Source organism: Trifolium pratense, linkage group LG6, assembly GCF_020283565.1.
Source record: "Trifolium pratense cultivar HEN17-A07 linkage group LG6, ARS_RC_1.1, whole genome shotgun sequence".
Taxonomy (NCBI): Eukaryota; Viridiplantae; Streptophyta; class Magnoliopsida; order Fabales; family Fabaceae; genus Trifolium; species Trifolium pratense.
In genome coordinates, this window is record NC_060064.1 from 39,831,564 (window position 1) to 39,849,933 (window position 18,370).

The following is an 18,370-nucleotide window of genomic DNA, read 5'->3' on the forward strand; positions in this document are numbered from 1 at the left end:
TCTTGACTAGGGGTGTCAAAATGGATGGATTTGGATTGGATTGCTCTTGGATGGATCAAAGTAACCCATTAATCCATAAAAATCCATCCATTAGAGATGAAATACATTATCATCTTTCCAATGGATGGATATCCAATCCATCCAACAAAATTAATTTAAATAATTTCATAAAAAACTAATAATTGGAATTTGTAATTAAATATCATTGTTTAATTTATTTGTGCTGTTTTATTAGAAAGAAGACCTGCTTCTGACATCAGTTTTTGTATGAAAATGTATAAAAGATAATAGTTTGATCAGTATTCTTACCTAGAAATAAATAATTCAGAAACTGAAAAAGAAAAAACAACTTATTTATACTTCTGTTTATGCTACATTATTAAACAGCCACAATTATATTTATGTCTTCGCCAGAAATAAGTAGCACATAGTAATAGCAACAAAAAAACGAAAATAACAACAACTGATCCACGAATGAAAATTTGTTCAAAACAAGAACTTGATTCCAATGTTTGAAACTTTAGTAGATAAAGGAGTAAAAGATTGTTTTTATTTTTGGGAAATAAGTTTGATGCTTTTTTAGTTGAGTTGAAGATATGAAGAAGAGTGAGAGTGGTGGATATGTGAGGGCATATCAAATAGATCCGAAGATTTTAGATGAACAATTACAAAGACATCTTAGTAGAGCATGCACTATGGAGATGAAGGATAAGGAGAAAGAAGAAAACTTAAAGAACAACATACCATAACGGTCTCATTGTCAACTTTTGACAAAGACGTGGCGCTTTAACATTTATTAGCTAACAGAGGATGCAACTCCAAAACAAATTTGATAGCTGGTCAGACAGAAACAGTTTCCTTTTTACCAATTTTCTCCGTCATACATGAAAATGGAAACAAAGAATAGGTGTTAGATATTCAAGTAATTTGTTCAAGCATCAATGTTGAGCAGTTATATAAGATTGGTGCCTACCTATCAATTAGCATCATCAACAAAGTTCAAACATTGGAACCAAATAGAAAATCAAACACTATTGTGTTAAACAGAATATCATATATCCAACAGCAGAGAAAGATAACAATAAAAAATAAACACATATGAGAAACAAAAACATTCATCTTGTTTCAAAAATATAAAATAAATTGAAATTTAATTGTCAATCAAATATACTTCTACACTAGTTCCGTATCCCATGAATAATGTACTGACCATTAAGTGAAAAACTGTAGTAGACAAATAACCTACTAGTTTTTATTTGCATGCTAACATCATATTTTCAATTGAAACGGTAATTTAAATTAGAAGTCAAAACAATATACCTCTTTGAACACTAATATGCAGAGGGAACATATAAAAGATGATATGGTGAAATTATTAAAAATGTAAATATAATAGATGATAGCACACACATATATATAACAAAAGAATTATCATACACATATAGTATATTTCTCATACATCATTCTTGAAGAGTATTTTGATCTTTTCTTAAGTGGAAATGTGTATTCATGACTCGTGACAAAGGACCATATTAATTGACCAAATCATAAAACAAACAAAAAATAATGGTGTTCTAATTTTATAAGGACCATATTGATAGACCAAAGAACCCAATTACAATTAGCCAAAGTTTTATAAAGTGGGGTGTAGTAATTAGAAACAAGAAACTCTATAAAAAACAAAAACATAAAACAACTACCAAAGACGGTTTCAACTAGGTAAAGTGAACTACATGTTACACACAACCATCTAGTTGATAAAAATTCACAAAACAATTTTAGTATAATAATTGCTTTTAAAACCAGTTCTCATCATTCAAAAGAAATCACCAACAACAACAAAGACAAAATCATTGTGTTAAATAAACAGCATAAAATCATCAATAAATTAGAATCCACTCGTGAAACTGAAGCTACTAATTTCTCACTATATAATAAACAACCAAAAGATTAACCTAAAACAATAAATCCTAATAATAAAAGGAAAGAAATTAGAATTGAAAGAAGAATAGCTACGAATTGAAATCGAAAACCCATATGAGAAACATTGAAAACAATTGAAAAGAAAATAGAATCCAAAAAAACCCAAGAAGTTGGAAGAAGATGCCTACATATTATGAGAGGGAATCATCTAAGTCGGTCACACGAAACGAATCATGTCGATCTTGTCGAATACCTTATGAAAGGGAATCATCAGGGAATCATCAAGTTAGTTCAGGCAATGAAGGCGATGTGGTGGCAAGGGCAAGAACAAAGTCAAAATCATTGCGATAAATAAACTACACAAAATCATTCATAAATTAGAATCTACTCGTGAAATTGAAGCTACAGTCACTGCTCTTAGAAATTGTGTTCTAAAGCCTGAAAATCAAGTCATGGTAAAAGTGAAGTTAGATAAATTCTGTGATATCTTGCAGTTAGGAACTAGGATTTGACAACCTATGAAGGAAAAAATTCAGAACAAAAAATCCACCTTGGATTAGATCAACTTGATTAGAAGAGCAGTTGTTTATATCTAGCTTGCAGCTATGCTAGATTGTCAGTACCCTTGAGGATTTGATATATATAATCAACACGATCCTATCACATATAATCAACACGATTAAAAGCAATTGTGACAAGGATTCAAGACAATAAGTTTTAACAAGGATCCAAACCAAGATTGAGAAAATAAAATGGTTTGCCATTAACAAGAAATGCAATAATGCAGGTCCATATATGAAAGAAGATAAATCTAAAATCACACACTCACTAGAAGGTCATGTGACTAGTCTGTATGTTACCCTTGTCAATGACTGGACCATGGCAGTAGTAAGTTGCAGCCAACAAACATAATAAAAAAATTGATCAGGATTTGATCATTCCTATTGTTGGATATTTTCAAGGTTTATCGTTTCATTCGTTTGGTGGAAATTATTATTTAATCAATCTTGAAAGTGTTACTAACCTGAGATGCTTCTTTGCATGCTCTTGTATTAATTGTTACAAAGTTGCAGATTCTTAGGCGTACAAAAAGGTCATTTCTACAAATTATAATCTCTTTGTTATTACATATTCATGAACAAATGAAAAGTCAATAGAAGTTAGATGAAAATAGTACATCACTAGTTGTTTTGAAAATTTTACCTTGATCTGTTCCAAACTCCGTTGTATGCTTTTGGAAGTTTGAATGTTCCAAGGCTTATCAACACCTTGAATTAACACACCCTGTTATACATGCAAATTAAACAACACGGGCATACAACAAGTTTTAATTAGACCAAAACCTTAACCAAAAGAGAGAATCTATTACTAATATATTAAAATCGATTACCACTAAAGTTACTAATTTATCCTTAATGCTTTTAACCACATTGCAAGTTTTATATTCTTCATTGTAATTACACAAAAAAAATATATATTGAAAGAATATACGATAAATATAAAAAAAATATAGAAAGAATATAAGATAAATACAACAAAACGTGCTTAAAAATAGGAATAAAACATATTATAGATAGGAACAAAATAGGACAATATATTTATGCTTAAAATACGAATAAAAAACGATAGAAAAAATAAGATGAATATGCATAAAAATAGGAATATAGAAATAGAATCATAAACAATATTTTTTCATTAAAAAAAAAAACGTAAACAATATTTCTTATAAAAAAAAATTACCACCAAATTTACTACTAATTTTTTATAATAATATAATAAAGTTATTATAAAAAATATATAATAATAATATAGTTTTTTTAGCAATATAATAATAAAGTTACTATAAAAAATATAATAAAGTTAATTATTATCGAATTTACTAAATTACGCTAAATATTCCTAATCAAATTTCTAATTTTTGTATAAAAAAATATACACGGGACCATTATTTGTGATTGATAATTTATTCATTTAATAAGTTTTAGTAATATTATATAAAAAACTGTTTTACAAGAAATAACACAACACAATAGTTTCATTTATATTTTAACAATATTATATAATAAACTTTTAAATATTTTATTCTAAATAAATTTTTACCGTAATATAATGACAAACTTAAATATCAAATAAAATTTGCACGGGTCTTTTAACTAGTTAAAAATTAAAAAGTGAACACCGACACGATAAAAATGTTATAATTTATTTAATTATTATAGTATTCACATCTGTATTGGTATAATTCAAAAAATCAATGTGAAATTGTTTCTACTCCCTTAATCTTCTTTAACTTTCAATCCTACTAGCACACTATATGAGATGCAAGACAATCATCTCGTTAACCTATTATCTTACATTTTATTCTTTTCTCAAGAAACATTGCAAATTCATCCAATAAACTAGTAAGTAAACCATGACATATTCTACAATTCCAATAAAAGCTTACAATGCAACCACATACTCACCTAGACCTTTGTATCAAAAGCTTGCCACTAGAGACTGTCAAAATTAATGCGTTTAATTCCAGTTGCAGCTCTCTACGTCAACCACTGCATATTATAGAAGAAAGGCAAAGTTAACTCATTTAATTTCATATAGATTTTTAGAGAGTCTGAGAGAACATTGAAGGGTAAACAACACGACTTTGATAAAGACTTGTTGTATATCTCATTTATTCAGAGCTAACACCAAAAACATCAATTACTAATTTATATTGGGCAACAAAACAATCTAACCTGCCATGAGTCATATGTCGCATTTACAAAGAAGATTGGTGTGGTGATTTGTGATACAACATATTGAGGGAAAAATCACTGCATCATAGTTCAGAAGTCGGAAGTATTAGTAACACCAAAAATGAAATCGCAATGATAAGAAAATAGAACTATAGTTCACAAACTTACCAGCCTTGGACTGAGCCTTGAAGTACATGATCTAGGCAAATTCTTTGCAGAGCCCTATTAGAAAGAAAAGAAAATGAAAATCAGACAATAATATTTAATATTTTAGATAGAAAGATTCATTCAAATGAAAAGGTAGAAAAGATGTGTGGCAGTTTTTTGTGTGTAGAACTGCTAGTGTTATAATATTGCAAATGATTAGAGTTAAGAAGGTTACATGTGTTGTAACAAATTGACTGAAGAATTGTTCAATGTGTTGTGTTCCAGAAAGCAACGATATATTTATTGTCAAGCTGCCACATCAAATAAAGCAACTAAAAAACAGCAGAAAATTAGAACAAGTATAGTCCATATGAATTGTTACATAGTCTCATGCTTGCTTACCATATGGTTAAAGCCACTACAAAAGTCTTTGCAATATGTAGATTTTCAGTCATCATTGTGAGTAGTTTGTCATACAAAACCTCCAAGATGTAAGAGATCCAGCCACACAACAACTCCAGTAGTACCATCACTTTGAAGCATAATAGCATATATTGAATACCTGGAATGGCTGAAACCCATAAAAAACAAGGATACTAATGAATTTCTCTCTATGTTTTTCACCCACTGCAAGTGACTTGTTAACTTGTTGTACAAGCTATTCAAACAAGCTTGCATAAATAAATTTGGCAATTGTATCTCTTGTTTAGATAGATAGATAGATAGATAGATAGATAGATAGATAGATAGATAGATAGATAGATAGATAGATAGATAGATAGATAGATAGATAGATAGATAGATAGATAGATAGATAGATAGATAGATAGATAGATAGATAGATAGATAGATAGATAGATAGATAGATAGATAGATAGATAGATAGATAGATAGATAGATAGATAGATAGATAGATAGATAGATAGATAGATAGATAGATAGATAGATAGATAGATAGATAGATAGATAGATAGATAGATAGATAGATAGATAGATAGATAGATAGATAGATAGATAGATAGATAGATAGATAGATAGATAGATAGATAGATAGATAGATAGATAGATAGATAGATAGATAGATAGATAGATAGATAGATAGATAGATAGATAGATAGATAGATAGATAGATAGATAGATAGATAGATAGATAGATAGATAGATAGATAGATAGATAGATAGATAGATAGATAGATAGATAGATAGATAGATAGATAGATAGATAGATAGATAGATAGATAGATAGATAGATAGATAGATAGATAGATAGATAGATAGATAGATAGATAGATAGATAGATAGATAGATAGATAGATAGATAGATAGATAGATAGATAGATAGATAGATAGATAGATAGATAGATAGATAGATAGATAGATAGATAGATAGATAGATAGATAGATAGATAGATAGATAGATAGATAGATAGATAGATAGATAGATAGATAGATAGATAGATAGATAGATAGATAGATAGATAGATAGATAGATAGATAGATAGATAGATAGATAGATAGATAGATAGATAGATAGATAGATAGATAGATAGATAGATAGATAGATAGATAGATAGATAGATAGATAGATAGATAGATAGATAGATAGATAGATAGATAGATAGATAGATAGATAGATAGATAGATAGATAGATAGATAGATAGATAGATAGATAGATAGATAGATAGATAGATAGATAGATAGATAGATAGATAGATAGATAGATAGATAGATAGATAGATAGATAGATAGATAGATAGATAGATAGATAGATAGATAGATAAACATACTGAATATAGAGCATTTAGAGCCACAAAAAATTGAACGGACATGTTTGAGTAATAAACAAAACTGCAATAATGTCAAACTTTATGGCTATATAATGCCGTTATTAATTCCTGGGAACTGCAACCCATCAGCATGTGAGCTCTGGTCACAGCTGCAAAAAGAACGAGATAAATTTACTCTAAGTTCTGTGTAAAATTCCAAGTATATCCTCTTAAATTAATATGTTAGCCACAGTTCAATATAACTGGTTCAAAATCATCTCCCACACAATTCAAAAATATTTTTTGTTCCGTATACGTTTAAAATATAGTAGAAGTAGATCAAACATTGTAAACCATAGACAACATAATATGCAAAACAACTTGAGTTAGTGAGCAGATTTTGGGTTCTCAAATTGAGAACAGAGGCATATACAATAAAGTGAAAGTTTACTGAAAAGAAATATTGACATCACAAAAATTATATGAGACATGCATTGCAACCCTACCACAGTGTTATGAAACTTGTGATTGATAAAAAAAAACCACTTTTATGGTAAAAATGAAAACAAAGTAAAGTTAGAAGAATGAAATGCAATAGAAATTATGTCAATTTTCCACACTGAAAATGGAAAAAAAATAACAATATAATGGGAACGCGATGAATCTCACCGTTAAATGTAGTATCTCAGATCACCTTTTTCAAATCACAAGTCACCCTCCTCTCTCTCAATCCCTCTCTTCCCCTCAAAATTCCTTCAAATTGAAGTCTCATCTTTCTCAATTTTCAGCAACCGAATTTTCAGCCTAGAGGTTAATATGTTACGTGGATGTTGTTTTGAGTGGAGGGGTATGGAAGTATTTCAATTTACATAAAAGGGTAAAGTAGGAAAAACAAAGCAGCATCTCCTAGATGGGGACAGACAAAAATAAAACCCAAAACACAGGGAAACTACAACTATGAACATCATAGTTACTATAGGCACATAAATACAAGGGAGAGTTATGGAAGTGAATTAAATGATAAACCATATTTTTTTACACTTGAAAAGAAAGAAAATATCACAAATTTATTAACTGATATGTTCTGCTTTCTATTTAGAAGAAGATATTAAGTAAAAAATATTTTGACATTTTTTTAGCACCAAGAAAATGAAAAGGATTATATCATTATTTGTTAAGTTTCCCTATAGAAAGTCTCATTCCACAACTCCACATTAATCACAGAACAGAAACAAAAGACATTTTTATGAGTTGATCAAGAACGAAATTAATATTTCTATTGGTACCTAAAAAGATCAGATAACAGTTTCAAAAATGAGATAGATTTTTCAATTGATACCTTGCTTTTGAATGACTTCTTCGCCTTCTTTCATGTTCCAGAACCTCTCTGTTTCGGCTTTTTATCTTTCACGTCAGTCTGGAATAGCTCCCGCATTTCCTCTAGCCAGGAAGAGTAAGGCTTTCGCAAAGGATTAGATTTATTAGATTTCTTTTGAGGCTTCTTCACAATCTTACTAGAGTCTAGTGCCCTCTTGGTGGCCTTAACTGCTTTAGCACGTTGGTAAGCAAGATCGGCAAGTGTCAATCCAGCCTTTTCATTCTTTTAAATAGGCTCAAAGTGGGCAACTAAGGATGATTTCAAAACAATAAAAGAAATACCTACAAATGCCCCAACAATTTTTTCACATGATGCAAATCAATTTTCTCTTTGACATGGTCACAAGACAAGTTCTAGAATGTAATCCCATTATAAAGGCTCAAATCTCACATTTAGAAGTTAGTTCACAAAAAGATAGTCAACATAGCACATTATCAACATTGAACAAGTCTGTCAAATAAATTTTCAAGGGTCCCTTCGAAGACATAATCTCTATTTTTAAGAAAAACTTAATTAAAACAAGCCAGAAAATTCAATCACTGAGGCGAACGACATACCCCACACTAGTTCAGAGCATGGTCTTCAATGTAAAATATTCAACCAGGCACAAAAGTAAATAAGTGAGAGTAAAAGTGACTTCCCTGAGAAAGCTTTCAATCACTGAGGCGAACGACATATCTCACTTGGAGCAACCCTTCCTCGTAATGTTTTGCATGTTGTCCCTTAACTATGAAAGTGGTGCCACCTTCTTTAGAAGCTTCAAGTGCTCCATCAAGAAAGACTTGACTAACAGTATAAGGTCAAAGCCATCTTGAGCACAACTTTCTGGGAAAAAGACGTTGAATTTCCTAAAAACGAAATCAAACATGCCAACATAATAATAAAATTATAATGATAAACTAAAATATAAAACAATGGACACGGGCTGCCACCCGCGAAACGCTTATTATTTAACGTTGTGGGCCTGACGAAAGCCAAATAATCAATCAAGGGGATCTCCAAGGGCAAAGCGTTTTTAGATGCAAAATCTTAGTAATGGAGCTATATTATATTTGAGAAAAGGAGTGTGTAATAAATGTAAAGTATTTTATTTATATTAATAAGAAAACAGAGCAGCATCTCCTAGGTAGTATAATATATATATATATATATATATATATATATATATATATATATATATATATATATCCTCATTCTCCTGCACAGTAGAAACAGTCAAGGTGATAAGGATGCGATAAATCAATAACAAAAACTTGTACGAATGCCTAAGAAATTGAAACAAAAAAAAAAAAAGTTAAATGCAATTACAATCTAATTACCTGAAAGTCATAAGAAACTTTTTATGTTTCAAGGTTACATTCTAAGTTTAAAAACATAGGTGAAACTGAGAATGGTCAATGAGAATTGAAAGAGATAGAGTATATGAAGCAAAGCAGTTAAAGTTGAGAAAGGGAAATAGAAAGGAAAAATATTTGAGAACTAATTTGCATATTCACCAAAAAAAAAATGATAAACTAAATAGAGATTGGAATATAAAAAGGAAAACTATATATGTGTTGTGTGAAAAGTAAGAAAAACAAAATATGTAAGTTGAAAAACAAAGGAAAAAATATACATACAGAATTGTGAAAAATACCTAGAGCAAGTCGACATGCCATCATTCCCACCGTACTGTTTGCAGTATAACTAGTACGTTCTACCAAAATATCATCGGCGACCTTCTTTTCATCAGTCCCATAAATATTTTTCCAGATCCCACCCCCCTTCTTTAGGACTTTCTCTAAACCGAATGCTTTTTGCATCTGCCAGCAAAATCACAAGAAATCAATTTCAAAATGGAAAAAAAAAAAATAGACATATCCGAGGATAAGACAAATGATGGAAATCTGAATTATGTCAAGACATATTATATTGATGTCTCCATGCAGGCTAGAATTGCTTCTATGGCTAGATCAATGGCTTATGACAACTAAAACCCACTGGCAACTTCATTCATGTCGTATGACAACTAAATGTTGGTTTTCCAATGCTTATAAGATCATAATAAAACCTTCCCAAAAGATCAATTCAGCAAGTGTCGGGATATAATAGAGTAGATACTCTCCAGAAAGATTATTGTTTATTGGCAGAGTGTGTAAAATAATTAAGAGATACATATCTTATCGCTAGAGGCCGTTCAGGATGTCCCAAGATGTGAATTGTTGATATAGTCTCAAAAATCGCCTGCCCCAATCCCTGGAAGGAAACATTGTTTTGATGAGTCTTCAATCTGTTTTGATGACTCTTCAATCTAAATGCTATTCTACTTTCTCACATCAATCTGTTTTGAAAAAATAATAAACACCACAATTTCTTAATGAATAAATAATAAATTTTATTAGGCTTTAATGCACTTTTGATCCATCTTTTTTGAAAAATCTGAACTTTTAATCCCCCTATTTTGAAAAACCTGAACTTTTGATCCCCTATTTTAAAAGCCAACTTTTTGACTCCCTATTTTGAAAAACTTTAACTTTTGATCCTCTATTTTAGATTTTTCTGAATTTTAGTCTCCGAACTCAATTTGGTCAATTTTTTGCTGATGTGTCAAGCTCATTAATGACGTGGCAGTGTCCATGTTGACAAAACATTTTCATGTCTTTAATTTTTTTACACCAAATTTTTGTTAAAGTATTAAAAAAATAAAAAAATTAATTAATTAATAATAATTGAAAAAACAGTAAAATTAACCTCTATACATATATATAATTAAAAATCCTGACCAAAAAATATATAGTATATAATTAAAAATCATTAAATTACCCAAAAGAAATTAACGATTAAGAACAAAGTCAATGAACGATTGAGAGGGAGCGAACAAAGACGAAGGATGTTAACACGAGCGTGATGATTTGTGTTTCTGAATTCTTAGGGTTCCATGATTTTCCTTTTCTGACTTCTTTGAGGAATTTACTGATTTTCAGTTATATTGATATAATGTAAAGAAGTTTATTTTAGTTATTATTATATAATGTAAAGAGGTTTATTTTAAAATATTTGATTTTTAAAAAAGATTAATGACATGGAAATGTTTTGTCCACATTGAAACTGCCACATCATTAATGAGCTTGACACATCCACAAAATTTTGACCAAATTGAGTTGGGGGTTAAAATTCAAAAAAATAAAAAAATAAGGGGATAAAAAAGTTGGCTTTTAAAATAGGGGATCAAAAGTTCAGGTTTTTCAAAATAGGGGATCAAAAAGTTTGCTTTTAAAATAGGGGGATCAAAAGTTCAGGTTTTTCAAAATAGGGGGATCAAAAAGTTACTTTTAAAATAGGGGGATCAAAAGTGCATTAAAGCCATTTTATTATGAATATCATTACTATGTTTATGTGTCTGACTTTTTATTAATCAGTTAATTATTGAGAAAAAAAAAAGAAATTAATTTGTATTGTAGAAGACAATAGAAAGCAAAGTGTATACCAAAAATTATAGAAAGCAATGAAAAGAAATCAACACCGAACCGATCTGCAATAGCGCCTGCAACCCCAACAGCTCCCACCGCATCACTCGTCTGCGCCGCTCCGACACGGCTAGTAGCAGTGACCTCGATTTTTCCACGCCACGCCACAATAGCGGCCGCTTTTAACAACAGAGTTCGCAACTATGCAATATGAATCTGTTCGCAACTAACAACAGAGTTCGCTTTTAACCTCGATTTTAAGTTTTGCTTTTAGTTTTACTCTAAAAATTGGTTGTATTCAAGGGTTGTCTGACAGCATATACATACATTTGACTTAAAGTTGAAAATTTAGTATTGCCTAGCTACTAACTCATGTTTAAAATAGTGCTAACTTATCTTTTTGTATACAAACCGCATAAGTGAGAATTTCAAGGAGTATACATACCTGAGGAGAGAGTCCAAGGAGTATATCTTCAAGCTACTAATTTCAATTCAAAGTCTAACACTTATTCAATTCCTAAACACTCGAGCCTAAAAGTTACAGCGCCAAAGACAAGAAAAGAAAAATAGTTGACTACGAAGTGCAGACTCAGAACAGCCACCGAACTAAATGAAAATGAAAAATGCTTGTAGTATACATTACCCAAACACTTAATTCAGATACAGGAAAATTTATTTAGTTTGAACTGAAAAGTATAAAATAGTTTAATAAGTATAGGACAAGGCAAATAAGTATGGTTAGGCTATTCAGAATTCGACCACTGTCAGCTCTATCCCTTAAAACACATTAAATACATGGCATAGCTGAGTTGAGGTGCAAGTAGATTAGCTGAGTTGACGTTCAAATAGATCTAAGGGTTACATCCCTACAAAAAAATTAACTAACAAGATGTAGCCAACAAAGGACTAGCCGTTGTCTCTTTCAGCCAAAACTTATTTCCCCTAAGTTTTAACGTTTTTCAAAGTAGGCTATACTTGACCAAAAAAAAAAAAAACCAGTTCACACACCTCAAAGAAAGAACAATAAACATGATTCCAATTCAAAAAACATGGCTTACCAAAAAACGGAGCAGTAGCTGCCAAAATGGCCAGAGTTGAAGCCTTGCTAGCTAAGAAAGCTGCACGTAACGAAACTGTGCTTATTAGGAATGAATGAATGAATGATAGCTCAAATATAAATGTTGTGGATATGCATTGTTCACTTGCTTCATATCCATGGAAACAAGGACTTCTAGATAAACAAGTGATCAAATTCATTCTCACTGTGATCTTATTCCCCCATAAAAATTCATCAGCCTCAATTTCTTCCGCCCTATGATCTTACCCACTGATACTATTCTGTCTCCATCTTAAGCCAGGTGTGTAATGGTTGAACTCTAGCACCACTGTGTCTGCAACATTCAACATATTTATCATCATATAAACTATAATTAAATCTTAAGAAAACCATTTCAGGGATTGGATATAAATATAACAAGGCTCGTACGATAATTCTTTAAATTTTCATCTTAGCATCCTATGTAAATTTTTTATAAAACTACACCAAAGGTCCTTTCATTTAATTTAAAGTTTCAAACAGGAAAGTGTCCACTGTGTTGGCGGAAAAGATGACATACAATAATAATGTTCTAGGCAATTATATTCTCCCCTATAAAGTAATAATAGTGGTCAATCTAGAATAGCAAGTAGTCCACATTTAGACATATTCTCCAGAATATAATAATAATAGCGGTCAATCTCAAATCAGCATACGATAATAATGTTTATTCTATCATCAAAATTCCTAGGCAATTACTTTATTAACTCACCACTACTATGCCAGCGGCTAGAATTTTCATTTGATTCCAAGTGACCAACACCAGATCACCAACCTGCCATAACGGTAGAAATTCATTTCAGGTTAATAAAATCATACTAATATGAAGTCTACAAAGTCTCTTTTACTGATCAAGGTATTGGAGAATGGAGATTAAAATTTAGAAGTGTACAAAACCAGAAGCAGAAGCATTTAAACGTGCAAAACCAGAACGTATAATTATGCAAAAATGCAATGTGCACAACCAGAAACCAGAACTAAATGAATTTAAATGTGCAGAACCATAACGCAATTATGCATAAACAAAAACTCAATGAAGAACATTACTCATGCAACCAACACAACTTCATTAGAACAAAACCTTGAAGCTAAAAGGATGTTGACAGTGATAATGAGGATTGTACCTTTCAGCATGCAAATCTTTCTTTCAATTCTTAAATGTGGTTCTGCACTTCAGGGAGCACAAAAGCTAGTCAATCTAAATAAAAAAAGACAGAATTAGAAAGTATCGAACTTACAAACTCTATTTTGGGAATCTACTATATTGAAATTTGCATATACACTAAAAAATCCAAATGTGAAAATTTGAGTGAGGATATAAACGAACCAATACCAATCAATACAATAAGAGTGAAAAAAGAAATGACTTTGAGGAGGCTGAACATGCAGTATTTCTTCCTTACGTAAACACCTGAAAACATAACCATATTGTTTTTAAAGAAAAGATATATATAATCTTATCTGTTCTAAGTGGAAAGAAATAACACCAATTCTCAAAACTCGAAAATAGCAAGTATTATTCAAAGATACCCACTCTAGTTTATAAATTATGTTCAAAGTCAGAGTATTACAGCCCTATATCGATATAGAAAAAAACACGCCATTTTAGTGGGCTTTTTAAGCCATTTAGCGGGGGTTTACAACCTGCGCGGATGGTTTTGCGGGAGTTTTGAAAACTGCCGCTTATTAGAATCCCATAGTATATCTGCAGGGGATTTCAAATCCAATAAAACTCGTTGAAAAAAAATCCAATCCATCCATTATGGTATTTTAATGGATGGATATTCATCCGATCCATCTACTAATTTTTTTTTATTTTTTAATAGCATATTAATTTATTAATTAAATAGATTATTTCATATTTTAAAAACAAATTTTGTCATTTTTTAATGAAATGGTGTAAAAAGTAAAACAACCCAAAGACTAAGCCCAAACATTATTTAGGTAAGCCCAAATCTTTTTTCCCCCTATTTTTATTTATTTAATAATAGAATTTAATAAATAATAATTTAAGGTGGTGGTGGCAGCTGATCAACGGCCAGGTCAACGGCGGACCTCCGGCGCAGGCACGGCAGGCCACAGCGGCGGTGCAGATTTTCAGGCAATCCACGGCGGCGGGCGGCAGAGCTCCGGCGGCCAACCACCACCTTCCACCTCTCTTTTTTATTTTAATTTAATAATAAATATAATACATCAATTATTATTTTGTTTTAAAATTTAAAAAATCTGTTTTTTGTTTTTTTTTATAATAAAAAATTCTGATTTTTTTTAATAATTAAAATCAGTATTTTATTTTAAACAAATAAATTAGTTTTAAAATTTAATCCTTTTTTAAATAATAAAAAAATTAAAATAAACCAATCCATTGGATTTTAAAATTAAGGTGGATGGATTCAATCCAATCCATTAACTAAATGGACGGATTTGATCCGATCTATTAACTAATTTTTTTACTTATGGATGGATTGGATGGATAATGGATAAATGGATTTTTTTGACACCCGTAGGGATTTGGATAACCGCTGGTATCCTGTTCCAACTGCGGCGGTTGGGGTCGCGGAAGTTTCAAACCCCTGCAATTGATAAATTTGTGTAAAATATTACAAAACCAGATTTGCGGTGGAAATGGTTAAATTTGTGTAAAAAAATATATATCACAACCAAAACATTGATTACAAATATAATCTCAATGACATAAAAATTAAACACTTACCAAATGATGAAGGAAAATCGAATCATTATATGGTGGTGTGTCTTCTAAGTATCATAATAAATAAAAGTATATATAACATGTACGATTTTTATCTTAAATCAAACATACCAACATAAGCAAAGAATGGTCCTGTCAAAAAAAAAAAAAAACATAAGCAAAGAATGGCAGCAACAATTGCAGGTGGGATAGATGCGAAAACTGTTCCAAATTTTCCTAAATCGTGAAGGAAATGTTAGTAATTACTGAATCAAATTACAAACTTATCGTGTTTAACTGACTCACCAAAAAATGAAGAGAAAATCATGAATCCAGCAGACATCTGCACAACTCTTCTACTGCGGTAATGGTGTTGCACTTGCTTACCTATATACAAAAATTAAAGCTCCACTAGACTGTGATCCAAAAACACAGAATATACAATTTAAGAAAATCATTTTCACAATAAAGAATAACAATTAATCAGAAACCAAATCCCATTCCAATTTTAAAAAGAGAAAATCAATGAACGGATATAATTCAATCTCATTCGCTAAAGTATAAAGACACTAGGTGGATGCAACTTGAAGGAACTCTGCCTGGGATACTAATACTAGAAAATAAGCTCCGGCAGACCAATCTCTATACACTTAGCAACCTACACCCACACAAGCATCAATGTTGAAATTTTAGTTGATCAATGTTGAAATTCTAGTTGATCAATGTTGAACATGACCAGTGTAAGTGTAAATACGAGTAAAAGGCTTACCCCTGGAAAACCAATGGAACTCGTGTCACCATCCAATCACAGATACGGTAAAGCTTTAGTTCCACTCTTTACCACAGTCACTGAAAACAAAAACCAATTTCCAATAATCATCTGAAATTCAAAAGGTTATCAAAATTTTCATCTTTATTACCTTTGCAATAAGTAAATTTGAGCAGGAGTTAACAAGAGTTAAAGGCTGCTAAGAGTTACCAGGTTTGCCAATTGTCTGACACCAAATATTATTAACTTGAAAACCAATCACAAACTCAATCCTGATTCAAAATTAAACTGAACTATTAATCTATATAAAATGTGAACATTATTTAACATCTTCCAAGCAAAATCATGTTAACACAACATTATAATAACTCACCGTTCTCATGGCATGACCGAAACTTCTTTGAGAAACAACTGTTCAAATAAGGTTTCTGTAACAAAATATCTTTGTTAATAGGGGGATGACTCAGGTGAGAACACTTTGTTATTGTGAGAAATGAAAACAACTGTTCAAAGATAAGAAGTTTCTCACAATAACTTCTTTGAGAAGCAACTCGGAGACCCTCATTCCTGTTAACAAAGATAAGGTTTGTGTAACAAAATATTTTTTCAAAATACTTTTTAAAAAAAAAAAGCAATGACAAGGAAATTATGTTTTCTAAACGCTATGTAACTATGAAATAAAAGCTAATTGAGAAAACTCAGCAATAGCAGCTTCACCTAAATATGTACCAGCGTCACATTTTCTAATCTACAATGCCACAAATGAGATGGCACTCATCAACATCCCCCCGAGTTATAGCGGCATTTACATCACAGAAACCATAATACAAACAAATTAACAACCTCAATGGCTTCCAGTGAACACCACAGGAAGGATATAATAAAAATGATTTCTACGAAGAAAAAAAAAATTAGGTTAATGTATGCGCTGCACTGTTAAAGGTCAATGAATCTTATGAGATTCTAGAATTTATAATAATTCTCAGTTAGCACTTCCCAGTAGAACTATAACTGACTACCCAACAGTTTTTTGACTACTCTAACAATTATAGCACATGCAAAAATATCACAGCAGAAAAGATACAGCAAAAACATGCAATACACTATCAAATACACACACAAAGATAGATACCCTCAAATTTCAAATATACAATTCATATTTGACATTAGGTAGCATCTAAAGCACACTTCAGTTCTATAATTTTTTATGCAACATTCTATAAAATATGCAGGAAAGCAGTAATGCTTGACTACCATACATACTAAGCTACTATCACACAGATGCCCATATAAAATGCAATATAATATTGTCAGTCTTGACTAGGGGTGTCAACATGGATGGATTTGGATTGGATTGCTCTTGGATGGATCAAAGTAACCCATTAATCCATAAAAATCCATCCATTAGAGATGAAATACATTATCATCTTTCCAATGGATGGATATCCAATCCATCCAACAAAATTAATTTAAATAATTTCATAAAAAACTAATAATTGGAATTTGTAATTAAATATCATTGTTTAATTTATTTGTGCTGTTTTATTAGAAAGAAGACCTGCTTCTGACATCAGTTTTTGTATGAAAATGTATAAAAGATAATAGTTTGATCAGTATTCTTACCTAGAAATAAATAATTCAGAAACTGAAAAAGAAAAAACAACTTATTTATACTTCTGTTTATGCTACATTATTAAACAGCCACAATTATATTTATGTCTTCGCCAGAAATAAGTAGCACATAGTAATAGCAACAAAAAAAACGAAAATAACAACAACTGATCCACGAATGAAAATTTGTTCAAAACAAGAACTTGATTCCAATGTTTGAAACTTTAGTAGATAAAGGAGTAAAAGATTGTTTTTATTTTTGGGAAATAAGTTTGATGCTTTTTTAGTTGAGTTGAAGATATGAAGAAGAGTGAGAGTGGTGGATATGTGAGGGCATATCAAATAGATCCGAAGATTTTAGATGAACAATTACAAAGACATCTTAGTAGAGCATGCACTATGGAGATGAAGGATAAGGAGAAAGAAGAAAACTTAAAGAACAACATACCATAATGGTCTCATTGTCAACTTTTGACAAAGACGTGGCGCTTTAACATTTATTAGCTAACAGAGGATGCAACTCCAAAACAAATTTGATAGCTGGTCAGACAGAAACAGTTTCCTTTTTACCAATTTTCTCCGTCATACATGAAAATGGAAACAAAGAATAGGTGTTAGATATTCAAGTAATTTGTTCAAGCATCAATGTTGAGCAGTTATATAAGATTGGTGCCTACCTATCAATTAGCATCATCAACAAAGTTCAAACATTGGAACCAAATAGAAAATCAAACACTATTGTGTTAAACAGAATATCATATATCCAACAGCAGAGAAAGATAACAATAAAAAATAAACACATATGAGAA

General features: G+C 30.8%; 1 long non-coding RNA gene across 5 annotated transcripts in view; it reads right to left on the reverse strand.

The window, feature by feature from the left end:
* Nucleotides 1-2,661: 2,661 nt before the first annotated feature.
* The window catches only part of LOC123888572, a 41,749-nt gene continuing 26,040 nt past the window's right edge, over nt 2,662-18,370 (reverse strand). For 2 of the 5 annotated variants that reach the window (XR_006802203.1, XR_006802202.1), the window contains exons 21-22: nt 15,951-16,030; nt 15,575-15,839 (exon numbers count right to left, since the gene is read on the reverse strand). This is a non-coding gene — a long non-coding RNA (uncharacterized LOC123888572). The other 3 variants (XR_006802201.1, XR_006802200.1, XR_006802199.1) reach the window with 3 other exon arrangements.